The sequence below is a fragment of the Myodes glareolus genome, chromosome 9 (assembly GCF_982192425.1).
Source record: "Myodes glareolus chromosome 9, mMyoGla1.1, whole genome shotgun sequence".
Lineage (NCBI taxonomy): Eukaryota > Metazoa > Chordata > Mammalia > Rodentia > Cricetidae > Myodes > Myodes glareolus.
The window spans coordinates 4,768,627-4,796,445 of NC_142034.1; the positions used below are offsets into that span (position 1 = coordinate 4,768,627).

The 27,819-nt window shown below is 43.6% G+C and overlaps 1 protein-coding gene across 3 annotated transcripts in view; it reads right to left on the minus strand.

Moving 5' to 3' along the window:
- Tnrc6c (trinucleotide repeat containing adaptor 6C) overlaps positions 1–26,988 on the minus strand; it is a 115,349-nt gene extending 88,361 nt beyond the window's left edge. Inside the window, exon 1 of one of the 3 annotated variants that reach the window (XM_087909715.1) lies at positions 26,677–26,988. The gene's annotated coding sequence lies outside the window, so the exon portion shown is untranslated. Of the gene's footprint in view, positions 1–17,894; positions 17,996–26,676 lie in introns of those variants that run through there. The other 2 variants (XM_085696098.2, XM_085696099.2) reach the window with 2 other exon arrangements.
- Positions 26,989–27,819: the final 831 nt, after the last annotated feature.

Genomic DNA, 27,819 nt, shown 5'->3' on the forward strand with positions numbered 1-27,819 from the left:
GGCCAGAGATGTTTTCTTCTATCATTTTCTACCTTGTTTTCCTTTCTTTCTTTTTTTTTTTAAAAAAAATATTTATTTATTATGTATACAATATTCTGTCCATGTGTATGTCTGCAGACCAGAAGAGGGCACCAGACCCCATTACAGATGGTTGTGAGCCACCATGTGGTTGCTGGGAATTGAACTCAGGACCTTTGGAAGAGCAGGCAAAGCTCTTAACCACTGAGCCATCTCTCCAGCCCTCTTTCTTTCTTTCTTTCTTTCTTTCTTTCTTCCTTTCTTTCTCTTTCTTTCTTTTTTTTTGAGATAGGGTTCATCACTAAATTTGGAGCTCACTGCCTAAAATAACTAGTCAGCAAGCTCCAAGGACCTACCTGCCTCTCCTCTCATAGTGCATGCACTATATTCTGCGGGTGCTGGGAGCTAAATCAGGTCCTACTCTTTTAGGGTTGGTGCTTTACTGACAGTCATTTACTAGGCTGGGGGACATTTATTTGTTTTTGTTCTGTCTTTTGGGGGGATAGATTCTCCTATAGCCTAGGTTGGCCTCAAACTCCTGATCATCCTGTCACCGTGCCTGGCTTATATGAATGTTTTTTATATCACAATTAAGTTTAAGAAAGTCTCACTTTTTATTTGTTTATTTAATTTCGAGGCATTATGTAGCTCTATTATGTAGCTCTGGCTGTCCTAGAGCTCACTATGTAGACTCTGTTGGCTTTGAACTCACAGACAGCTGCCTGCCTCTGCCTCCTTAGTGCTGGGATTAACTGTGTGTACTACACCACACCTGGCCTCTAGTCTCAAAATTTAAAATCACAGTATAATTTTAACAGCACTCCATTTTCACATATATATTTCAAATATGGTTTAAATAGAAAGGAAAACTCGCAACTCATTTTTGAGAGACAGTAGCCTCTGCTAGCTCATCCTGCTGTTCATGCTACAGTGGTTGGTTACTATCAACAAGCTCTCACGGCTTGCTGGGAAATCTGACAATACATACTATATACCCATGATCAGTACTTCCAGCTGCTGAGGTGTTTGGAGGTGGGGAACTGGCTGGTTATTCATTTATGGGCCCCAGTGCCAACTTCTGCTTCTTGCCTGCTCTGTGAAATGGATCTGTGACATTTAACTACTTTTCTTTTCACCAGCTGGCACCATGTTCAGCTTCTCTGGCAGAGGGCGCTGGAGAGAAGTAGACAAGTTTACCTCCCAGCTGGGTGCTCCAAGGCAGGTTCCTGCAAGCACACTGCATAGGGGCTCCCAGGAACTGCTTTCATAGTGCACTGTAGCTCTCTGGCAAATTGGGTCCACATGGCAGGTACCTCAGAGACTTCTCTGCCATACCCACTACAGTGATGTGGATGCCAAAAGGATGCCCAGCTCATCTTCCCCACTACTCCAGCCCTGGATACACTTAATGACTCTTCAGGATTGTTTTCCTTGTTCAGATGATTACATGTTTGTTTGTTTTCTCTTAACTGAGAGAAACCTTCAAATGACAGCTTATTTCAAAGCCTGCCAATAAACTGAGAGTTTAAAAATACTTTCATACCAATAAACAAAGTCACAGATGTGTTTAAATAATGAATAAATTAATTCAGAGTATAAAGCTATAAACTGAATTTAACTACTATCACGTAAAACTGGAATCTCAGACCAACAGGCAGAATGAAAGCAGCATTGTTGAATTTATGTCATTTCTACATGTGGGTTTACGAACCGCTCTTCCTTCATGACTGTGAAAGAGAGGACAAAGCCCAGAACCAAAGCCTCAGGCCGACACTGAAGTGATGAAGCAAGCCTGCAGCAAGCCATCAACATGGGAACTAGACCGCCAGTCACCAGTCTCCAGGAGACCTGTCTGTTCAAAGCTCCTACAATTCTGTGAACTAGAAGAGCTGTTAACACCGACATTCAGCTTCAGGAGTCATTAAGCTAACTTGTGCTCAAGCTGAACTCTAATTTGGAAAAGGCAGGAGGCAGACAAGACCTGGGCAGAAATAGCTTGATGACAATCTCCACAAAGGAAAAATCAAATATAAAAAAAAGGTGATACCACCCTCCACCCCATCCCTTGATCTAGAAATAGCTAAAGCTGAGTGCTTGCCTTCAAAGTAAGCAAAGGTATATGCTCAGCACAATGGATAGATAGTTCGCTAACAGTCTCTATAATAAAACTTAATAGAAAAGGTTTCTGTGACTAATTGTAACTGCAGGAAAGAAAACCATTAGTACCAAAAATGTTTACTGACAGTTTCCACTGAAACATGAAATGTAGAAACTCCCAGAAAATACCTGACGAACACTTGTTAAAATTATTATTTTATTTTCAATTCCGCATCAGATTCAGATCAGAGGAGAAACAAGGTCTAAAGAGATTTAGAGCACCAGTTCTTGAAAGACCCTTTCACAGAGGTCACATATCAGATGTCCTGCATATCAGATATGTACATTATGATTTATAACAGTAGCAAAATTAGTTATCAAGTAGCAATAAAGATAAATTTATGGTTGGGGCCACCACAACATAAGGAACTATATTAAAGGGGCAAAGCACTAAGAAGGCTGAGAACCACTGATCTAGAGGAAGCATGCAAGACATAATGATATTTTGTCTTTATTCTTTTGCTCAGCAAACACAAAGCCACATACTCTTTACTGGACTGAACAGATGAGACCAGAGGACCTCTCACTTTATGAAGAGTGTTTCCTGCCGCCAACGTATGTCTCTGCTCCTCAAATTCCTACCTGGAAATCACTGCCTTCAAGTGACAACTTTAATACTGGAGCATGTGAGCCTGCAGGGACCATGTGACTGACACCAACACACACACAAAAGCAAATCTTCCTGTTATTCTCATAAAATCAGCATATTATCAGCTGGTCACATCCACAAGGAAGCAACAAATAAATGTGGGCTGCTCAGTTCTCCTTCTCCAGGGAAACCACAGTGAAGAAAGCCTGGGACTTTAGTTTCTCCCAAGTGCAATTAATAAGTTTAAACTGTCACTGTGACTGAAATTTCCTAAATGACACTGATATAAGTGAGGAGCTTGAAGAAAAATCCAGACAGGACTGGAGAGGTGGCTCAGAGGTTAAGAGCACTGGTAGCTCTTGCAGAGCTCCTGAGTTCAATTCCAGCAACCACATGAGGCTCACAACCATCTACAATGAAATCTGGTGCCCTCTTCTGGCGTGCAGGCACACATGCAGGCAGAAAACTATACAAAATAAATTCAGACAAAAGCATACCTTCTCTGTAAACACAGAGAGTCGCCTCTTGGAGAAGGTGGCACACATCACACACACAAAAGCATGCATAGAAATCAGGCTTCAAGTTTCTCCCACAGACACCCACCCAGAATTTTTACAATCCTAAAAGGTCTTCACCATACAGAAGTGGTTTGGGTTCTACACAGCAGCCAGGGCTCCAGATCCTGCTGCTCATCAATAGTACTGTGACAAGCTCTCTAAGGCCCAGTCATTGCCACTTGCGATTCCTCTACTGCCAAGGTATTCTCTTTAAGGCAACAAAATGACACTCAGCTAAAGCCACAGATGAGGTGGGAAGCTGGTGTCTGTTAACTGACACTGGCTGCACTGTGTCTCCTGAAGGCCTGGTTCCTGTCCTCAAGGAGCCGTCATCACAGCCATTTAAACAATGGGGTCATCAATGAGATCTCAACATTTTACATCTATACAACTTTATGTCTCCGAAGTAAAGTATAAAAACTTGGGCTGTAGCTCAGCTGGTAAAACATTTGACTAGAATACATAAAGCCCTGGGTATGGCGACATGTGCCTATAATCCCAGCACTTCAGAGAGGGAGGCAAGAGAAAAAAAATCAAATAAAAAAATCGTCTTCTGCTATACAGTGAGTTCAAGGTAAGTCTGGCCTACACAAACCCTGTCTAGAAAAAAAAGTTATAAACAATTTCCTGGCCCAGAAAGATGAGTAAACAGGTACAGGTGGAGTACTACAAGGCCTGGACCACACTCAATCCCAGAAATCCACCTGGTGGAAGGAAAGAACTGACTCCTGAAAGCCAAGTCACCCTCTGACCTCCACCTGCATGCTGTAGTAGGCATGCATACATACAAAATAAATCAAATCAAATGCAATTAAAATTTTCCTCAAAAATAAAAATATTACCTCTTTGTCATTTCTCTCCATACACACATACTATTAAATAAAGTTTAAATATATAGTACCCAACAAGTGATTTGATTCTAGTGTGAAATGTACACTGGAGAGCCTGGGTTAAGATGCTAATTATTTCTGAATCTTTTTTTTGATATTTTGAATATTCATATTAAAGAAATTAAACATTTGAAGATTATAGACTCTGTCTGTAGCACCCAGTGTATTACTAATTACACCTCATATTAATTATGCTTTTATTTCTGAATTTTGAGTCCTACAGATACTCAGACAAAAGCAAAACAAAGCAAAGGCTGGAGGGAAATGTGTGTTTCTAATGCAACAGTGGCTGTTCATCAGTAATCCCCAGTGAGAGTAGATGCAGGGACAGACAGGTGTAGAATGGGACACTCTTGAGGCTGAATGGTGCAGTGAGATTAAACAGATGTTAGACGCTAATTTACAGACTCAACAACACTGTGGTCACTGGGTTGGAGAGAGGGCTCAGTGGTTAAGAACATGTATTGTTCTCACAGAGGACAAAGGTTTGATTCCTAACAACTATATCAGGCGGCTTACAAATGCCTGTTAATTCCAGCAACGGGGGTAGGCACCTGAACATACACACAATTTAAAATGCAACTTAAATGTTTTCATGTTATTTATTTTTTTGTGTACAGGTATTTTGTGTACATGTATATGGATGAACCTGTGCAATACCAACAAAGGCCAGAAGAGGGTGTCAGATCTCTTGGGATTAGAGTTAAAGATGGTAGTCACGTGGGTTCTGAGTGAGACTACCAGATTCTCTGATAGCAGAGCAGCTATCAGAGATTAAGAGCCAGGTGCTCTTAATCTTAACCACTGAGTTGCCTCTCCAGCCCCTTCACACACATACAGATGAGCACACACACACATTTTTGAGAAAGATCTCACTAAGTAACCCTGGCTGATCTAAAACTTGCTATGTAGACTAGGCTGGCCTCAAACTCAAGAATTCACCTACCTCTGCCCCCCTCACCTACCCCAAGAGCTGGGATTAAAGGTGTGCACCACCACCACCCAGCACTACAAAAATTTTTTATGAGATTTTCATATGCAGAAACTTTGCTATTTTATTTTCCAGTTTTCTTCAATTATTTTTTCTCACACAGATGGTACTTTCTTTATAATTACTTCAGATATCAAGAGGAGACTCTACTTTTCTTTCTTAAGCAGTTAAGAGAATACCTGGCGATCATTTGGTACCCCAGGACTAAATGACCTTAACTCTACGCATCCTTCTTGTCCCCTACTGAAGCCATGTAACAGGCGAACTCTACTAACACCTGCACACATCTGTGGGAATCACACTAACATTCCAATGTCATAAAACTGTAGGGACTGCTATTATTTATTTCCATTTTAAAAATCCTTTATTCTTTTATCCTTTTAAGTGAAATTCACAATCATCTTGTTATGTTTCAAAAAGAAGAGCATTATGTAGGGCCAGGGAGATGGCTCAGCATGGTTAAGGCTCAGTTCTTGCTACTTAAACCTGATGACCTGAGTTCAATCCCCGAAATATACAGTGAAAGGAGAGAACCAACCTCTAAAGCTGTATTTTGACCTTCTCTATACATGAATCACACACCACACCCACCCTACTCCTTCCCACCACCACACACCTGCTCTCTCTTACACACAAAAAAATACATTAATTTTTTTTTTGATTCAGAATTGAACCAAGTGTAGTATCCATGCCTTCGGTTCTAGTCCTCAGGAGGCAGAGAGTGGCAGGCAGAGCTCTGTGATTTCAACTCCAGTCTGGTCTAGAAAGAAAAGTTCCAAGCCAGTTAGGGCTACATACTAAGATCCAATCTCAGAATAAACAGATAAAAATAAAAAATAGAACTGCTGGGGCTGGAGAGATGGCTCAGAGGTTAAGAGCATTGCCTGCTTTTCCAAAGGTCCTGAGTTCAATTCCCAGCAACCACATGGTGGCTCACAACCATCTGTAATGAGGTTTGGTGCCCTCTTCTGGTCTGCAGGCATACACATAGACAGAATATTGTATACATAATAAATAAATAAATAAATAAATATTTTAAAAAAATAGAACTGCTTTAGCCAGGAATGGTTATAAACTCCTATAATTCCAGCACCCAAGTGGTAGAGGCAAATCCTGGATACACAGCATTACTTCATCTCACTTAGCAGGCCAAGCTATCATGAACTGACAAGTGCCACCACACCCAATCCTGTTCACAAGTTTTAGTAGTCAGGATCATCCTGGTACTTAGAACTGAGTAGACTTTTTAAAATTTATTCATTTATTTATTTGGCTTTTTGAAACAGGGTTTCTCTGTACAGCTTTTAGAGCCTGTCCTGGAACTCGCTCTGTAGACCATGCTGGACTCCAACTCACAGAGATCTGCTTGCCTCTGCCTCCTGAGTGCTGGGATTAAAGGTGTGTGCCACCACCGCTCAGGCTGGTGATTTTAATATAAAGATCTGTTAACTGTTTAAAAGTGGGTATGTTTAAGCTTAACTATTCAAAAGTGGGTATGTTTAAGGGGTTAAAACAGGGCCTGAAAAGGCAGATATTTACTACATACAAGATGAGCGTGTCTGTGAATCTGAAAGGTGCTAAGAACTGCAAAGAGCACCCAACTCTCTGCAGGACTGAAGAGGATGTCAGCGGCTGGCTCTACAGTCAGAATGATGAAGGAATCCAGCTGAGGGCACAGGTCTGCGTTGGTCCATACAAGAGCCATCTAAGTAGGCAGAGACTTCATGGTGGGTGTGGAGAGCTGCTTTGTAAGTGCCAGAACGAGTTCCCCCGCCAACTCCTCTAGACAACTCTTTCAGTAGCTCCATCAGAAGCAAGCACACTAAAAGGAGGAAAGAAGTCTCCTCTGTCTATCTCCTCTTTCTTCCCTGCACTACCCTTTTTATAGCGAAGTGTAATGTTCACAGTGCTGGCTACACTTAAAGCAGGACAAGTCAGGTGGTGGTGGTGCATGCCTTTGATCCCAGCACTCGGGAGGCAGAGACAAGGGGATCTGTTAGTTTAAGGCCAGCCTGGTCTATAGAGTGAGTTCCAGGACAACCAGAGCTACACTGAGAAACCCTGTCTTGACCCCACTCCCCCCCTCAAAAAAAAACAAACCTTTTTTTGGGATATGGATTTATCAGACTGGAAGCTTAGAGACAGTCTACTGTTGGCAATCTATCCCCAGATGCTAGCTTCTATAAACCCTGAAAGAAGATGCATCTGAACTCACATAAAGCATCAAAACAATGTTTTTGCACCCAATGATGTTCTGACCTTCTCCCTTAAATAAGGAACTGACTTAATTACATATTACAGTTCAACTACAATCCCACTGAATAGTCCCTTCTGTAAAGATAAAACTGTTGAACTAAGTTCCAAATGTACATATAGAACATGGGCAACTGAAAAGCAAAGCAGTTACGCCTGGTTTCCAGAATGCCTGGCTTCCTCTTCCACTGCCCAGCCCATGTTTCCTTTGTCCTCCTGCAGAACCTCAGCTGGCCAGGGCTCTCACGGTGACGAGATGACTCCTCAACAGAGGTGGCAGCAGTGTTTCCCTACTTTTCAGTGCCAGAGCACAAGTTCTACCATACATCCCAGGGAGTCCCCAATTACAGAGACCCTTTGCCTTACAGCACAGCAACACCTCCATTTCTCCTCTGTCACCAGGACAGAGCATCCTAGGCAGGAGAGCAATCTCCTACTTTTTGGTTCACTGGCATAAAGAGCTCTAAGTGGGTACTGCCTTTATCTTCCAACTCAACAAAACTGTTCTATGACCGCTGGCAGAAATATTTATTTCAAGTCCTAGCGTAGTTCAAAGTTGCTAGGATAACAAGATGACATTCTGGGGGAGTTATTAGCATGAACTAGCAGGACTATTTTCAGGGTTTACCATCATTACCACCTGGAAACAGGACTATGAGCTTGTGTGTAACAGAACAGGGACACAGAGTCTGTCTTCCTTTGACACTGCTGACTTAAGAGAAAGGAGGGGTCTGTTACCATGGAAGGTATTGCTACTTCTAAACTTTCCCTGCCTATTCTATTTCTTTTTCTCTCTCCTCAATCTTTTGAACAGTTATTATTCCACTTGCCCTCTCTCTTTCCACCATTAGCTCAGTAGCTATAAATGCTCTTTTTGCTTCTCTCAACTTGAAATTCCATTAAAAAAAAAAATCATGTCCTACAGAAAACATATTGAGTGACATCTTTCTTTTCATTTTCTATGAGGAGAGTACATAGCTTCTACCATTCTAGATGCTAGGAAGCTAATTCATCAAGAACAACAGACGACTCAGAGCATAAGCATTACAGAATGGGTAATTTACATAACATGTCTCAGTTCTAGACGTAAGGTGACCAAGATCAGGAGCAAGCACGACTAGGCTGTGAGGAGGGCGTCTTCTTGGCTTGTAGATGCCTATCTTCTCTTTCTGTGCTCACAGGAGGAGAGCAGAGGGAGAGTGGCAAGCTTCCATATGTCTCTTTGTCCTACAAGGACGTACAGACTATAGGTTCATATAGAATGCCAACAGTCCACTGTTCACTAAGAAGGGGGAATTGATCCCTATCCTTGAACACTAAAATGTGATTCTATCACTAACACAGTGTAGGAAAGACTGCCTAGAGCACGGCATCACCAAAGCTTAACACAAGCTACAAGGGACTACACACACCTTCAACTCTTTGGTTTCCAGTGCTTTGGGTTGCTGTCCATCACTGGTTTTTGCTGTCTTACAGTGAGTAACACTTTAGCCTCTCCTTGCTCTTCACTCTTTTCTGTTTTTCTATGCTTCCACTGAGGAAAACTTTTCCTTCTACACAAGGAAACTTCTTTACAATTCTTTCAGCATGTGTCTGCTATAGCAAAGTCTCTCAAGCTTTTCTTAAAGTCTGCCAAGAAGCACCTATAACTTTGCCTTTGAAAGGCATTTTTGCCTGATACAGATTTCCAGGTTGGCAGCTATTTTCTTGAGACACTTTTACTGTTCCTAAACCATAGTCTGTAAGCCCAAGGTCCATGTGTCTGCTGTAACTCTCCACAGCTTCTCAGTTTTGCCTTTTCAGCCCTACAGTCAAGAGTGTGCAGTTGGCAAATGCCTTTGCAGGGTCACATGGTACCAAGAGTTTATCTGCACCCTTAAAGCAAGCTTCTCTTACATTTTAACACACACTGAGAATTTCCAACACCTTCAAACACAGGGATAATCATGCACTGGCCTTTTAAGTCTTTGGCAGAAGGTTGGTCTACCCAACCCAGAAGAAGCAGAAGTCCAAAAAAAAAAAAAAAAATTTGGCTTTTATGGCAATTCTCTTCAGCAAGCAACAGGGTGATAATCTTAGAGATTTTCTCAGTTGATCTGTTATAGAACATCAGTAGAGTTCTTTGTAGTCCAAAGGCAAACCTTTCTTCATCTTAATATTCTTTGGGGCTGTGGATGGAACCCAGGGGGTATCACACATACTAGTGTTTCTACCACTAAGTCATGTCCCCAGTCTAATTGTTTGAGTATGCTATTGCATTTCTCAAATTCTCTTAAATATCAGATTTTAATATATCAGAAATACTAAGCCAAGTGATGGTGGTGCACACCTTTAAGCCCAGTACTCAGAAAGTAGAGGCAGGTGGATCTCTGAGTTTGAGGCCAGCCTGGTCTACAGAGTAAGTTAGTTGCAGGACAGCCAGGGCTACGCAGAGAAACCCTGCTTTGAAAACCCAAAAGAAAAGGAAAAAGAAAGACAAGACAAGACCAACTAGAGCCAGTGTGATGGCTCAGGGGATAAAAGTACTTGCAACATATGCTTGATACCTGACTGTATATCACTGTCCTCTGGCCTCTACACAGGTGACATGGCACATGCATACACACACCAAAACTCCACACAGAGAGAGCAGAATGAGAATGTGAGAGAGACAGACTCACGGCTAATACTGATGAATTATCATTTCTGATTAACTGTGATGGCTATTCTAAGTTGTCAATTTGCCTTCATGTGGAATTAACTAAAGCCCAAATGGCACATCTGTGAGTGATTTTTTTCCCCTTAATTAAATAATTTGAAGTGAAAGACCTTCTTTTTGTTTTGTTTTTTTCTGGCTGTCCTGAAACTAGCTCTGTAGACCAGGCTAGTTTCAAACTCACAAAGATCTACCTGCCTCTGCCTCTCAGGTGCTGGGACTAAAGGTGTGCACCACCAACGCCCAGCAGAAGACCCTCTTGTAATCCAGATCTTTGAGGTGGGAAGATCCACCTTTAATCTGGGACACACCTGCTGGCAGCCTGTATAAAGGACAAGGAAGAAGGAAGCTTCTCTCTCTTTGCTTGCTTGACTTGCTCTTACTAACAACAAGTCTGTCCCTCCACTGGCTCAGTTCTTCAGTGTTCTGGCATCTACTGAAGACCGGCTGGGATGTTCTGCCTCATGAACCTACTGGATTCTTGAACCATTCAGTTTGTAGGCAGCCACTGTTGAATTAGCTGGACCATCGTTTATAAGTCATTCTAATAAATCCTCTTTCTGAGAGAGATTCATTTTATAAGTTCTGTTCCTCTAGGGAATCCTGACTAATGCACTGTTTTACAATAAAACTAAAAATAAAAAGTATTTTGGCTATAATTTTTCATTTTTTGTTTCATAACTAAACTAGTTTCATAAAATAAGACAGTCAATTCTTTCTAAGTTTTCAGATGACTTACCCAAAAATACAAACAAATTGTCAATTCTGAAAAGCAGAAACTTAAGGTTTGTTTGTTTGGTTGGTTGTCTTTTGATGCTACAAACCAGAATCAGGCCTTGTATGTGCTGAGTGTGTGCTTTAACTATGAGCTACACCCCATCCTAGGGAGAGGTACTTTATCAATGCCTTTCCTTGCTCTGGTTAAGCTTCTGGAGTCTAAAGGAGGCTGACTGCTTGAAAAGATCCTGCCTAACACAAAGTTAGTCAAATATTTGTTGATGCTAACTAAATGTTTGTTCTTTCTTTCCTACTAAAAAATTATCTTAAAAATAAAGGGGGTGGGTTTGCAGAGACAACTCAGTAGTTAAGAGCACTAGGTACCCTTCAAGAGGACCTGAGTTCAATTTCTAGTACCCACATGACAGCTCACAACCTTGTAACTCCAGTTCCAGAGAACCCAATGCTCTTCTGGCCTCCACAAGGAGCAGAGAAGCATGTTATACGTAAACATTAATACAGGCAAAACACTAATAATACATACATAAACATAAACAAAAATATTTTGGGGTCAGAGTGATGGCTCAGCAAGAGGCTTGCTGCTCTTGCAAAGAACCCAAGTTCAGGCCCTAACACCGACATGGTGATTCACAATCATTTTTAACTACAGTTCCAGGAGACCAGACAGACACCCTCTTCTAAAATCTAAGGGCATCAGGCACACATGTGGTGCACATATACACATGAAGGCTAATCTTTTTTTAAAGGCTTGTTTGTTTTTACCTTATGCATATGAGTGTTTGTCTGCCATGTATGTATGTGTGTCATTTGTGTGTCTGGTACACATGAAGGTCAGAAGAGGGTGTTGGAGTCTTTCAAACTGGAGTTACAAATGGATTTGAGCCAACATGTGGGTTCTGGGAACTGAAATCAAGTTCTCTGCAAGGAAAGCCAGTGCTTTTAACTGCTCTCCAGTCCCACAAAGATCTTTTGTTAAAGTCAGGTGTAATACCTACAGTCTCAATACTCAAGAAGCAGGCAGGAAGATTGAGAATTTGAGGTAAGCCTGAGCTATGGATTGAGACCCTAAGATAATTAAAATAAACACAACACCCCAAGCCTATCCCACTAAGCTCATAACAGAGCATTTGCCTAGCATCACAAGGTTCTATCTCCAGCACCATCACTTTTAAAAAAAGGGGGGGGGGTTGCTTTTCCTTCTTAATTTTTTTTTTACCAGCCATAAAAAATTACTTTCTGATTCTGAGACAGGGATTTGCTTTTTCATGATCCCAAACGTTATAACTCTGGAGATTAGGGACCTAGAAAGAGAACAGTGGAACTAAAAATGAGGCATTATTGCTCACTATACCTTCCCATATCACCCAAACCTTAAGGAACTGCAGAGTTCCAGTGTAAATCATCACAGAGTTCCAGAGCGTGAGTACTCAGTATTTAATTAGCCAAGCAGTATTTACCAAGTGCCTACTATAAGGCAATAAGCTAAGTTTTAATTAAACACAAATCCTGCCTACAAGAGTAATAATCTAAGAAAGGCAAAAAGGCACATGTCTATGACTGTGAAAAAGAATAAAAAGTTACGGTACCCCAAGAAAGATACTGAAACAGTTGTTCCTGAACAAGTCAAGCGTACGCTGTATATCAACACCATGTTAAAGGATTCTATTTTTTTCTCTTGCATGCACTTCTAAAATGGAGGAAACCAAGCTATACATAGACAAAAAGATACATGCAGTGTATACACACACACACACACACACATATAAACAAACATACAGCAACTATGCATTTTTAGGCATCTTATTTACTGCTGAAGTACCCAAGTACAAGATCACAGAAATTAAGGAAAGGAAGCAGATTTCTCAAACCCTGTCTGGGTTCTCTTTGTGAAATATAGGAAGAGAAACTGACTAATGTTGTAGAACATGTCCTAATAGTCTTACCAAGGTTACAGTTTCCATCCCAGATAATTTTATATCCCAGCATTTTTGAGTGTTTTCAGGGTAAAGAAACTTCCTTTCCCACCTTACAAATTATGCTAGTCAATTACTATGGCCATGCTCATAAAACAGTACCACTCCGTAGACTTGAGTTACTTCTTTGAAACTACAGTAATACACACAGAGAGAGGTAATTACAGAGCAGAGGTGTGACTGTGAGAAACAGTCCTGATGTATCTTTGCGCTGTGTGGTAAGCACGTGTACACCGCACAGGGTATACCACTAAGCATCTCCTCCAGTTGAGATAGCAAAGGCACCCAGATTAATCTCTGGGTTAACACACAAGTGATAGATCTAGGAAAAAAACCCAGAGGTAACACTCAAGACTATACTTGACAGTGGTTGCCAGAAACTGGTAATCGCTGATGAGAAAGATAAGGTGAAGTGTTCATAACTATTCTTTCTAACTTAAAGGACTATGCTGAAAGATGCTATCTAAAATCACCTGGGAGACAAAGTCCTGGGATGAATGTAGGGTGTTTTCAGGGAAGTTTAACTGAGGAAGAAGGAGTGTGTGTGTGTGTGTGTGTGTGTGTGTGTGCGCGCGCGCGTGTGCATGGGTGGGGAGCATCCCATGGGATGTGGTCCTGGACTCAGGAAAGGAGGAAGCCGGCTGCTGAACACCAGCATTCTGCCGATGAGGATGTAATGTGACCAGCAGCCTCACGTTCCCACCACCAAGCATTCACTATGATGGACTGTTCCCTCAGAAGACTGAAGCAAAATAACTTTCTCTCTTCCAGGTGCTTCTGTTAGGCAGCAACAGAAAGGTTGCTACTATTCCCCCACCCTTCCTCTCTCTTTGCATGACAGTATACCCTATTTTACAAAGGAATGGTAAGAATGGATGTGGTTCCTATTCACAGGGCTTACGGGCCAAGGCTAACTAAAAGCTAGCCACTAGGCGTGGCCTTTGATCCGGCACTCGAAAGGCAGAGGGATCTCTATGAGTTCAAGGGCAGCCTGGTCTACACAGTCAGGACAGCCAGAGCAACATAGTGAGATCATGTCTTTAAAAAAAGAAAAACAAAAGATAGTCACTAGCACCCATTTTTGTTGAAATTTTACTTGTGTACAAAGCCCCAAAGTCTCACAACCACAATGCTTTTCAATATTCTCATATCTGTCCTCTCCCCTCCCTCCTTTCCTCTGCAGCCCAGGCTGGCCTTAAACCTATGGCAATCCTTTGATTCCAGTCTTCCAAGTTTTGGGATTATAGCGGTGAGCCACCACCACATATGGCTTTATATTTTCTTTTTTTTTCTAATTTATTTTAACTTTATTTTATGTGCATTGGTGTAAAGGTGTCAGCTTCCAAGGAGCTGAAGCTACAGACAGTTGTGAGCTGCCATGTGGGTGCTGGGAACTGAACCCGGGTCCTTTGGAAGAGCAGCCGTGCTCTCAACCGTTGAGCCATCTCTCCAGCACAGCTTTATATTTTCAAAAGAACATTTCGCAGGGCAGTAGTGGCGCACGCCTTTAATCTCAGCACTTGGGAGGCAGAGGCAGGTGGATCTCTGTGAATTCGAGGCCAGCCTGGTCTACAGAGTGAGTTCCAGGACAGGCACCAAAGCTACAGAGAAACCCTGTCTCGAAAAACCACACACACACACACACACAAAATTTCAGTTGGGCATGGTGGTACATGCTAGTTATTTAGCACTTAGTAGGCTGAGGGTATATACATGAATTTCCAGTCAACTTGGACTACATAGTGAGTTACAGGCCAGCCTGAACTATACAAGATCCTGTCTCAGAAACATAGAAAAACAGATTTTACTCAAAAAAGATAAAATAATATTTGAGATTATTACTTTCTTAGAGGAATGAAAGATTTTAATGACAGCTACATATTTCAGCTATGAAATATAAGAAAGAAAGGATCACAAGACTGCTGAGATGACTGACCATGCCAACCTGACAGGACCTGGAATCAACTAAAAGACATGCCCCATTGGGGTGGGTCTGTGAGGGCATTTCTATAAGAACTGGCTGAGGAGAAGAGACCCTCTTCCAGAGTGAAGATGTTTGGCCTAAAGGTCCCAGGGGAAATCAGTGTGTTTGCTTGCCTGCCTGAATGAACAGCTTGCTGGGTTGTGTGCTCTTGCTCTGCAGCACTATCTTTCTTTTATACTACTATCTTTCACAGACTCCAGCTTCTCTGAGTTCTAGTGTGGAATGATCTTAAGCACCAATTAGGACACTAATGAAGCATCCATCAAAAAAACTGTGGAACTACTAGGTTCTCATCTTCTCCAGTGTACAGATGGCCACGGTTGAATTGCCCAGCCCCTAATATTCATAGGGATTTTAGTAAATCCTCCTTTATACTGTGTATCAATCACGCATTCTATCAGGTCTGTTCCTCGAGAGACTAGGTTTCCCTAGTCCCCCTGCCACTGTAGTTTCAGGGAGGCCCAAAATTTAAAACATTGCTTCTTCCTTTCCCCCATTCAATGCAAAATTTCACCTCAACAGTTATTACCCTGATTGTGAAGATGATTTTACAGTGAATACTTACCAAAATTTAAGTATTTATTAATACTTATAAACTAGCATATTTTAAACATACACAGACTGAATATATGAAAAGAAAATCACACACACACACACACACACAAGAAAACCTCATGAGGGGAAAGAAGGTTTCTATCTTTAAAATAGGCATGATTATTTCAGCACCTCAGTGCCTGCAACTGCTTCCACTGTACCACTACCAGCCACTGAAAGAATTTTTTTGCTCATCTTCCTTAGGCTTGTATTTACATTTTGCCAAAATTCAAGCTTTGAAATACTGATTAATTTACTTTTCTTTGGGTACTGGCAAAAAGATCATCATTTAAATAATGCTTGTCAACTAATATGCTTTACAAATTTTTTTCTTTTGACATTTGTCTGTGCCAAAAGGCACAGAACTAGTTTCCCCAAGACTTGGAATTGAGTCCAAGACTGTCTGGCCTTCGTAAGTCATGCCACTTTTTGTTTTTAAATTTGAAACACAGCAGGTAAGCAAGAACTGATGTCTGCTGCTTTTTAGTACCACTGTCCCTATGAACCATCATGACTTTGTCACACAGAACAAACAACAATGCTAATGCAAACCTAAAACCCAAGCAAAACAGGCTCCCATATCTTTAGCAAAAAAAAAACAAAAACAAAAATGTCAGAAAATAAAAGCATTACCAATTTTAGTATGCACCAAAGTTCTGAGATACAAGACGGTCTGGCTCTCTGAAGACCTATAGTGAATTTTCAGTTGTGACATCACAGCGATTATAATCCATTTATCTCCCAGAAACCCCTTGTGCCCATTTTCAGCCAGCCCCTTCTCATGCTAGCCCAGACAATCACTGACATACTAAGTTTCTGCAAATTTGACCCCTCTGAAACCATCACAGACATGAATTCTGGCTTCTTGACGGGGTATATATTCTTTTCTTTTCTTTTTTTTTTTTTTTGGTTTTTTAGAGACAGGGTTTCTCTGTAGCTTTGGAGCCTGTCCTGGAACTAGCTCTTGTAGACCAGGCTGGCCTTGAACTCACAGAGATCTCTGCCTTCTGAGTGCTGGGATTAAAGGTGTGTAGCACCATCTCAGTTCCACTTCTAATTCCTGAGTAGTATTCCTAAGTACACATCACACTTCTTTATATACTTACCAGTGGACAGTAAACTGGACTATCTCCATCCCTCCATTACTGTCTTCTGGTGACAGCAATTCTAATAGATGTGAACTGGTGCCTCACTATAATTTCAATTATTTCCCCAAAGTCTAGTGAGACTGAGTATCTTAGTGTATGCCAGCCATCTGGGCATCTTCTCTGATGAAATGCTTGCTGAAATCTCTTCTATTTTAAAGTGGGTTATTTTACTAACTTATGATGGTTTCTTTTCTTTCCTTTCCTAGGCATAGAGCATGTCTTTAATCCCAGCACTGGGAGGCAGAGATGGGCAGATCTGTGAGATCAAGACCAGCCAGGGATGCACGATGAGACACTGTCTCAAAAAAAAAAAAAAAAAAAGCTCTTACTCTGCCCAGGCTGGTTGGGAGCTCCTGGGCTCCAGTGCTCTTCCTGCTGTTCTGACAATGACAATTTCAATTACTTAACATGTGTCTCTCCTGAAAACCACAGTAGCAAACCAAAAATGTAAAGCCCAGCCAAATAAAGAAACAAAAGAGAACATGCTAGTCCCAAAGTCAGATGTTTGATTCTCCTGACCCAGCAAGACTATGAGGCTTATAATACTCCATTCCTGTGAACTTGTGTTAAAGGACTGAAAGAAAGATACGTTGCTGGAGAAAAATGGGTCAAGTGAGGGAAATTGCTTTCCCACTGAGGTTTGAGATTGAATAGGAAGTGGTTGAATTAGACAGAAGAAAGGCAGGCGTCTCCCATTCACACGTGGCTCTTGTATATCAAAGGTTCAGCTTCCTTTGCACTGAACCCATTAACTAAAGCATTCCAGTTTCAAGGTGACACAGATTCTACCTCCTTCTTCACAGAAATGTGTCCCCCCCACTTCACCACTTGTATTAAAACTAGAACCCTTGAACGGACTTAAATTTTTCAGTAGTATTAATTTTCAAATAATGCTCTAAGAAAAACCTGCTGCTGTGGCAGAATAAAAATAGCCTAGCAAGCTCTACATACTGAGACTGGCACCCTCCTGCCTGAGTCATCCTGATGCCACAGTCAGGAATCTGAGAAAAGGAACATTTACACCAGGGCTTTCACATGAGTGCCGTTCTTTCTATTCGCATCAAAGTCGTTTCATTTAGAGTCCCAAATGACACTGACTGGAGCTGTCAACTTGCAGCCTTATTAGTGACACATGTACCAATGGTTAAGAAATCTTTTATGAATAGGCCAGACACCTGAGATCAAGTATGGGGCATCAAAGATCCCCTAGAAGTTAGAGTCATCCAGTCTGAATGAGGTAGTGGAGGGGCTATGGGGTGGGGAGAACCGAAGACGCAGAGGTCTGGCCTCTTGAACTTGGCACTGACCAGCACTCCTGAGCTGGTGCTACTGTGACATCTTCAGCTTCTCACTGGCTACAGATTTTGGCTTGACAGACTGTACTCATTCCACATCCAGGCTGTCCTCTACCTCTGATGTATAGAACTTCAGGACAGCAAACAGGAAAGGCAGTGGGGGGCAATAAGCTGTGCAAGAGAAACCAATGAAAATTTTGAGCATATCTAAAGGTTGAATTCAGAAACGGATGTGTCTTATACTAATGTAAAATGCACTTAGAAAAATCACAAGTTAGAAAATAAAAATTATTCTGCCTTGAGATTTAACAAATCAAAGTTGTGCCATCCAAGGCTAAAGAGGCACATGGGGGCTATTTAAATAACTATATCTAGAGCCTGGAAGCATAGCTCAGTGAGAAGGCCCTTGCTGGGCATGCATGAGACTCTCAGTTGGGTTCTCAGAACCACAAATATGAGTTGACTGAACAAATACATGTAAATCTTTTGACAAGTACCTACAAGTCAATAAAAAGTGATTTCAAGCCAGGCAGTGGAGGTGCACACCTCTCACGTTTAATCCCAGCACTCGGAGAGGCAGAGGCAGAGGCAGAGGCAGAGGCAGATGGATCTCTTTGAGTTTGAGCAAGCCTGGTCTACAAGAGCTAGTTCCAGGACAGGCTCCAAAACAACAGAGAAACCTTGTCTCAAAAAACCAAAAAGTTCAAAATTCAAGAAATGAATTTTGACAACATCCTTAAAGATCCTCTAACTAAGTGAACAATAACATAACACATATGCGAACCAGGTAATTTCGCTTGGCCAGGGTGAGCCCTTCCTTGGAATGTGCTCATGGTTCTAATGGGATTGTATCTAAAGATAGTCATCCAATGGTTGACACAACAGGTACAATTGCTACCATTTATTAAGCCTAAAACTTTAACGTCTGTGAGAAATACCATGTGTTGTTCTTTCTCAATTTTATTTGGGGACATTTGCTGGCAGAGTCAGGGCCTAAGGGAAAAAGAACTACCCATTCCTCGAGGTACCCACACAAAAAATATGATGCAAGAGTCTCCGTGATGTCCACCAAGATAGACTTACCACCCTTCTAGCGCTCCTTGCAACTAGGCTGACTAGTTGAAAATCAGAAGTATTCAATTATCAACTCCCCTCTTTCCTTCATGATTGTTTGTGGAAGCAGCATCTCTGAAGAAATACTTGACTCAGAATTGAAAATATTTATTTATTAGTACTCTAACAGAGAAACTTCTCTAGTGACCAACTACAGCAATGATCCCTGAAAGTAGTTTTACAGATTTATTATTATTATTATTAATGTGTCTGTGTGAGCATATGCCACAAGTGTACAAGTGGCTGTGGAGGCCAGAAGAGGGCATCAGATCCCCCGAAGCTGGAGTTCCAGGAGGCTGTGAGCAGCCCTCTATGAGTGCTGGGAACAGAACTTTGTTCCTTTGCAAGAGCAACCAGTGTTCTTAACTGTTGAGTCATCTCTTCAACCCCTGGAAAAATTTACCTTAATATTTACAAAATACCATAGAGATTGTAGGAATTAAAAAGGTGAATAGGTTATTCTTATTAACAAGTAACTCAAGCCTAATAAAGAAATGATTAGCATATTGAAGACTTTTGCACTAATGTGCAACCAGTTAACTAAAGACTTATCAGATGTTAAGTACAGTGACAGCTAAGATTCTCCTCACCTGACTGTGTAAAAGACAACCAATTTCACCTGTTTTAAAGTTTTTTCAGGAAGAATATGGCAGGCACACTTAGAATCCCAGCACTCAGGAGGTTGAGGCAGAACAATAGTGAGTTCATGGCTAGCCTGAGGTACATAGTAAGACCTTGTCTCAAAAACAGCAAATAAAAAGCTTCTTCATTCTAAAGGAGTAAAAAAGGAAAAGTTTATTTTGTTTTTAAATCTTTTGTCTCTGTTAAACAATAATCTACTGTTCCTTAAGTTTATGGAAGTTATGTTTGTCTAATAAAATATTGTAATCTATAAAAAACACCCAACAAAACTACTAATGTAGCTATACTGTAACATTTATGTGACAACCCAATCTTGCTTCTTTGCAACTTTGAAAATATTTCCTTTTTCTTCCTTTTGGTCAATACTCCATGTCATAAAGTTTAAAGAATCTTGGGATGCTATGTAAGTTGTCAGTTAATTTCTTATGCTATGAAACTCAGAAAACTTGCTTCCACCAATAGCACTCACCATCACAGCAGAATCTCACTCTCACATGGCCCAGTGCATGTCTGGGTTTGCTGTGATCCCAAATTTCTACTCCAGGACAGAACCTCACACAATAAGCTCTCCTGCCCCAACCGTATCAAACAAGGATGCACTGATATGGCTTCTTGATGACTTAATTGTAAGCCTTCCAGGCACCGTACAAAGAGCAGGACACCAAAGGCCTCACTTCTTAGAATTGCTTCCTTCCGACAACCCACACCAATCCTGCATGTTTTGTCCTGCAAAGTCTTAATATCTTTCACTTCCACCCATCATTATGTCACCCAGGCCACTTGTCTCACGGAGCCAGTCATTCTGGCCATAATGTGAACATTGCATCTGTTCAGGGGATGCTCCCCACCCACCACTGGTCATGTCAAGTTCCCCAACAGCCATCAAGAGTTTACAAACAGGCAAACATGATAGTTCTACCCAGCATTGTCCCTACCAAGCCTCACTATCAACACAAAACTAACAACATAAAACTAACATAAAGCTCACTAACAACACAAAAGCTAGGTCCAGTGCTCATTAAGTTATTAAGAACTCTGATTCCCTCTATGTCACAGTTATGGTGTTCTCCAAACTTGGTTTGCCCACTGTCTCCTTGCAGAGTTATCACTTTCATCCAAGGAAGTTCCACCTTTCAGGACCAAGACTTTTCAAGTCAAGTTTTGTGTGTCCACACCACCATCACCCCATCAAGCCACTTTCTATTCTGACTGATGGGCACACCCTCAGCATTTCCAAGGGCAGTTTCCTTGAAGTACAAGTTAGTCTGGAGGGAAACTGTTCTTGGGGGTCATGGGAAACTGAGAAATACTGGACTGAACTTCTCTAAGCATCTATTTTGAAACCCATTCTTACAAAGAGGATATGGTAAGTGTATAACTATGTTATACTCCAACCACAGATTTTGGCCAAATTCCTGTATGGGTGTGTGGTTTCCTCCAAACCCTTTCTTGACTGCTCTCTTTTTGTAGACCATCCCCAGCAGGTCAACTCTAGGAAGTCCAAGAGAAGAGCCTTCTTTCACTGTAGCTGTGCACACAGAAGGCAGCAGAGGGGAACAAGCAGAAGCCCTGGCATTAGAGGACCTGAGGTACATACCAAGGCTGATGACAGCCAGCAACTCATTCTAAACCAGCTAAGATTCTTCCATCTATACATGACTGGAACACCCATACTTATTAGCTAACACAAAGAAAATGCTCAGAAAGCATGCTGCCAATATCAGCAGCAGGAGGGGTGAAAAAAAGGTGCAAAGAATAGAGATTAAGGAACTGTTTTCAAAGCCACCCTATTCCTGTATGAATTTGAATTCTGGTATCTCCTACAAACTGTAGGTTATTATGGAAATCCCTTCCTCGTCTGTCCTTCCATCTGTTCACCTGTGAAATGGAAGCAATAAAAGCAACTACCTTAAAGGAGTATTGTCAAGTATTAATAATATGATCTTGACATGGTGTTACATTGAATGTTTGTTAAGCATTTTTGAAGACTTTGCTTAAATGGAGATCTGACTGACAGAATACTGACCACCTCCCCTACATCGAAACTGTTCTCAATGACTCTGGCACTAGGGCCTATAGAACCACCAATTTCTTTCCTCAAGATATTCCCTGACAGAAGAAACTTTGCTCCAAATAACAATCTACAGCCTCCTTCATTGAGAATAAAGCTTACGAAGACTGTTCCTTGCACTCTTCCTCATTCACAGTATTTCCTATTTCATATGGACTGTGAGAAAACAGCACACGAACCAAGGAATACTCCTGCACTCCTCTTCCACAGCTCCTGAACAACTCTACTGTTAATCTCGTCTCAGCAAGAAGGCAATCCATGGGGCCTGAGTCGGCAGCCCCCACTTGCAGATCTACCTTAATTCAAGCTTGCTATTTTAACTTGGATTCTCCTACTTAGTTCAAAGAGTAATCAAAAAGAAATGATCTTTGGGAATAAAGAGTACACAATATAGGCTCAAGACAAACAAGTGATTTTTGCTGTGAAAGTTTCCTGGCTTTTTAGAATAATCTGACTTGATGCTTTGATACTGGAGGTCCACAGCTCAAGCCTTCTGAGGCAGGAGGCATGACTGTACAAAGAATATTCTCTACCAGAAGGTCGAAAGAAGGAAGACAGAGAAGGTCTTCAGATTGAGAAATGAGGCATCTGTTTAGGCATTTGAAGGCTCCTGGGGGATCATTTAGTATACAAAAAGATGATGGCTACAAAGAATGCTATCGGCTTCAATGGCAATGAACTGCTAATTTAAAAAAAAAAATGTTGTGGCAGAAAGGTTTATGAAGAAGCAAATGGAAAGCAAGGCCCATTAGACCAACCCAGCCTGTACTCTGGGGAACTCATCTCCCAAAGGACTCCTCAGCCTTAAGACTATGCATGGTTAGGTGAGCTCACGTGTGAGGAAAGATGTGTTGCAACAAATAGGAAAAGGGGAGGGAGTGGTGACAACTCCACATTCTAATTCCTAGAGAAAGTATTTGAATTCATTGGCCTGCAAGAGGACTCGACTTCAGAATTCACACTTTTGTCCACTCTTAATCACAACTATATCATAGCTGGAACTCCAAGAGCCACAGGATTTTCATGAGCAGGAAGGCTGCTTTCATAAGGCTCCTCCTGCTGTTGTGGTGTGCAGCTGTGGAAGGCGGGCTCAGGAGAGTGTGCACACTGGCTGGGCTGCCTCAGGGATGTTTCATGGCTGGGTGCCCAGATTGTCTAGCTCTGCACACAGCTCTGTAGTGTTTTGAGGGCTACATGGGAGGAATGCATTCTTAAATTAGCAAACAGCTCTCCATCTCTGCATAGCTTCTTCAGTCTCTGGAATCATCTGAGGCCAAGAAGTCACTTTAGTGCAATTCCAAAAATGGCACAAAGTGTACAGAGTTACACAGCACCCTGAACATGGAAAACCATGCTATAGCAAAGTGGAGGGTGAAAAATAAACCAAACGCGCTCTGGACAGAGGCTACCATTTCTCTGTCCCACATCATTTACATGCATTCTCTGCAAAGTTACACAATCATTTCTGACAAGTAATCTTTGTATTTTTAAGTAATTATGTTTTTGAAAAACTGTATCATCTGACAATTTATCAACAGGAACACATTTATGTGTTAAAGTCTATCTTTAAAAGGTGTATTATTTTATAAGAAACACTCTCCTCACAACAAGTATTTAAAAGTCAATTTGTAAAAATTTAATTTACATAATCAAACTGGCTGAAAAAAAAGTAAATCTGTAAAAAAAAAAATCTACCCCCAAATATTGACTAGTTCACAGATGACGCTCCACTCTCCTACTCAAAGCTATGATTAAGATGATTATGATTAAGGTGATTAAGATGTTAAGTATTGTTAAGTCCCCTTCACTGAAGCCACTTATCCTGACAGAGGACTTCATCACCTGCTCATCTCTCAAGACACTTCCCTCCTGCTCACCTACACACACAGCAAGGCCCGCTGAAAGAAAACCTGAATGACTGTCTCAAAGTAATTTCAGTCAAAGGAAACCCAACACAACTGGACAAAACCAGTCACCTGGTTTTCCTTAGCTCACTTGGAGCCTTCTATGCTCTGCCTGATGGGGGCTCTGCCTCTTATTCTCTCCACCCATATCTCTCCTGCTCCAAGGACTGACTGCTGTAAATCCAGCTTCCCCTTCCCATCTCCTTTTCATGCTTTCCTCAAACGTAGTTTTCTCTGCTAGCTTCAACCCCAAATCACCATTGTCTCAGACGCTATTTGTCAAACTAACAGTCTTAGCCTTACAACTGATTTCCTTTGCAAAAACATCTACCTCCTCAAGTATCACCTTTGCACAGTAAGCCGGACTGAGTTGTAAACAGTCATGGTGGTGCGCTCAGACACCCCTCCCTCCATGGATCAAATTTACACTGGAGAAGGTGGCAGTCTACAAAACAGCTCTTCAGCCTCAACATATTAGGTTGTAATAGAGCCAAAGACACATAACAAAGTCAAATCAAATCACAAAAAAAGCAATTTTACTACTCTCACCCTCCCCCATGTTATCCTGGGTCCAGCAAGAATAACTTCACAGGCATGACCCTCCCTTCTCCCCAACTGATGGATATGAATAGGTGGGGTAATACACTCAATTCTTGCAGAAATTTTATCTTTCACACAAAGCTCCCTTCAATGAAGAAAAAGTCTCTCATCCCACTCCTGACTTCCTCCTGGGCTTAGTACTGGGTAATAGTATCTGGGAAAGCACACAATTATCTCAGTAAAGGACACTGCTTAACAAAAAGGTGGCAGCAATGAGGAATACTGTCCTTTAAAGTTTCAAGTAGTCTCCAAATGGCTTGGCTACTTTTTAGCCAATAACATCAAATGAAACAATGCCTCTTACTTCTGCGTAACCAGTACCCCAAAATGCCAAGTCAATTAATTAAACATAAATATAATCCTGCCACAAAACAATCCTTTATTAAAGTTTACCTGACACTTGTGACAACCCAACACTAAACATCAAGAGGAGGAACAGCATTGGGAAGAGTCCCAACAACCACCAAAACATTTAAACACCAGAATCCCAAGTGGAATCCTTTGTCAATTCCAGGGTCAAAGCTTTAACATTATACCATACTAGCACGTGGGAGGTCAGTGTCAGGTTGCTTTGGACAAGGGGCATGATTTAAATCTATAGTATAAAAATCAGATCCCTATGATTATATCACAAGTGTAGGATGTGTACATTTAACTATTACTTCCTGAACTATTAATTTCTCATTATTCAAAATATGAAAGAAAAATAGACTCTAAGAATCTTTTGAGGAACAGATTGATACAGGGTTCTTTGTGTAGCCCTGGTTGTCTTGGAACTATGTAGACCAGGTTGGCCTCAAATTCACAGAGATCCACTTGCCTCTGCCTCCCTAGTGCTGGTATTAAAGGTGTGTGCCACTACCGCTCAGCTGACTTTTAAGAACCTTATGAGAATGCAAATATTAAAATATTTCGATAGAAGAAAAAAAAATCTTTTCAGTATGGGTAAACAAAGTCCCAACTACTCAGACCTCCTGTGAACAACAAAATCAATTCAGTCAATGTAACAGAACCCTGCATTTTAAAAGCCTCGCTGTGCATAATTTTCCTTAAAAAAAAAAGTCTTAGTGGGTGCCACACTGAAATGTCAAAAGCAAGGCTCACCTCTTCTGTTCTGGAAAAATGTAATTCTCTTCAAGGTGCCCCCTGACAGCCAAGTTCAACAGGCTTGGGCTGTCCTATCTAACTCAGTCTCTCATTTCGTAGGGAAGACGCCTGCAATCCAGAAATACAACTGTCCGCACCCCACACAGTTCAAACTGTCCTCTAAAGTCACTAGAGTCACGTTTTGAAGGTCTCAATTCATTCATATAGTTATTCCAGATCAAAGACAGGAAACTGCATAGAATAACACCGTATTCAGTCAGGTGTCATTCAGCAATGTGGTCATGAACGGACTAGCTGTAATTGGTTCAAGCCGGTTAATGTGCACACTAGATACCCACAAAACAACCACCACCACCCAGAAGCTGGGCAACACAATGGCGCAAACCAGTCAGGAGACTCCGACGTGCAACTCCTTCAAGATGCCCAAGCTGGCCATCAACGGTGCACCATTTTGAGTTTTGAATCTGCGCTTCATACCCAGAAGCCAACGACCAGACCACTCAAATGGAGGTTTCATCTGGCGAAGGCAAAGGTTGGAGCCAACTCAACTAATTACGTACGGAGGCATCAGCACTGTCAGATGTCTCGGAACGCCATAGGTGCAGCCGAGCCCCGCCGGCTCCTCCTCCCAGGGCTAACGCACAGCATCCCAGCACCATCCTTCATCAGGATTCCTCCAGCTACGCGCCGCGCGCGCGCCAACCGTCTCCTGGCCCGGCCAACGCACAGGGGGGGTGGGGTGGAGGACAGCTTGACGTCCACATCTGCAGGTTTTAACCGCTACGGATGCCATTTCGCTACATATCACCTACGTGGTGAAGGCGCGGACCAAGCATCCCTAAAAGCAGAGGCGGCGTCTGGGCGCTCGGCTTTCGTTATCTGTTAACGGGGCCGGGGCGGCTGCAGTGGCGGCGGCGGCGGCGCGTCTTCCTCGCACGCAGCACTCCGCAGTGTCCGTTTGCAACACCGTTACATAGAAATCCACCTCATTTCACAACTGCAGGGGGCCCTCGGGGTCGCGTACGACTCGTTAAACAACGCCACACTGCGGATCGGTGTATGCCACCCTTTGGAAACACACGGTCTGCAGGCGACCGTGCAAGGAGACCGAATCTCATCCACTGCATTAGTTTAAGAGAAAGAGAGAGAGAGAGTGGGGGGACAGCTCAGCGTCCGACCCCAGGATCCCTCAAGCCCGGTGCCGCACGCCCGGCCCGGCGCTCGCTGCCCGCGCCTCTCCTCCCGCCCGTCAGCCCCGGCCGGCGTCGCACGCGGGTCGCTCGGGGCCGCCGCGCTCCGGCTCGGCCGAACAAAGGGCCCCGAAGACCTCCGGGTGCAGCGGCGGCGACGCGCTCACCTGGGCTCCGTCCCCGGCGGCGGCTCCGCGGGGCTCCGGCGGCGCGGGCCTGGCGGTGGCGAGGTCGCTCTCGGCCGCCCGGGGCCCTCGGAGGCGCTCCGGCGGTGGGGGCCCGCTCAGTGCCGACGCCGCGGGATCGAGACCCGGCGCGGGCGGCGGGTGGGCGGCGGCACGTCCCGGCAGGTCCAGGTCCAGTGCCCGCGACGCCGCGATGCGCCCCGCTCCTCGGTCTCGGACGCAGCCCGGGTAGGAGGCGGCAACGGCGGCGGGCGGCTGAGCGCGGGGCCGCTCCGCTCCCTCCGCCTCGGGCTCCGGCTCGGGCGGGCCCGCGGCGGCGGCGGCGGGAGCGCGACGGCGCGGGGACGGCCTGTCACGGGGACGGCCGGGGAGGCCCGGCGGCTCTCAGGGCTGCGTGGCGACGCGGTCGGCGACGGCGGCTGCGGCTCCGGGGGCCGTCGCGCTGAGGTGCGGAGCTGCCACCGCGGCCATCTTGTTGCTCTAACTGACAAGAACCCCCCCTCCCCCCGCTCCAGCCAGACGCGGCGCTCGCGCCCCCGGCCCCGCCCCGCGTGGGCCTCCAACAGGAAGTCGTACCGGCCCCTGGCACGTGACTCCACCGCATCTGCATACCGGAGGGCGATCTGGCCAATCAACTCCCAGATCCTGAGCTCCGCCTCCAGGCACCACGCCAGAGCCCATTGGTTCGTCCCGACAAGGCCACGCCTCCTCCTGCTCCCTTAATACCCGCCCGCGCTGTGGTTCCCCAGACCGCGCGGGGTGCGCGCGGGGGTGCGAGCTGCGCGTTCTTATCGCGCATCGGATGCGCGCCTCTCCCCGGAGCTGGCTCTCGTTCGCGGTCAGCGCGGAGAGCCCGGCGGAGTGCGTCCCGTGGCCTCTTGCCCCTTCGCCTCTAGGCTCTATGGCTCCGAGCGCGTTAGCGTGCCCGCTAAATGGACGCAGACTCAGTGCTGCTACGCGGCCGCCGGGTTCTCCGGGTCTGCGCCCCGTGGCGTCCCGGCTCTACGCGGCGTTTTCGCCCGGAGGCGCTGGCTCTCTGCGCAGCGGCGCCCTGAACCTGGCGCACGCACCGGCGCGCGTCCTGCCCGTGCCGTGCACACGCCCTACACCTCCCCACGGTGCACA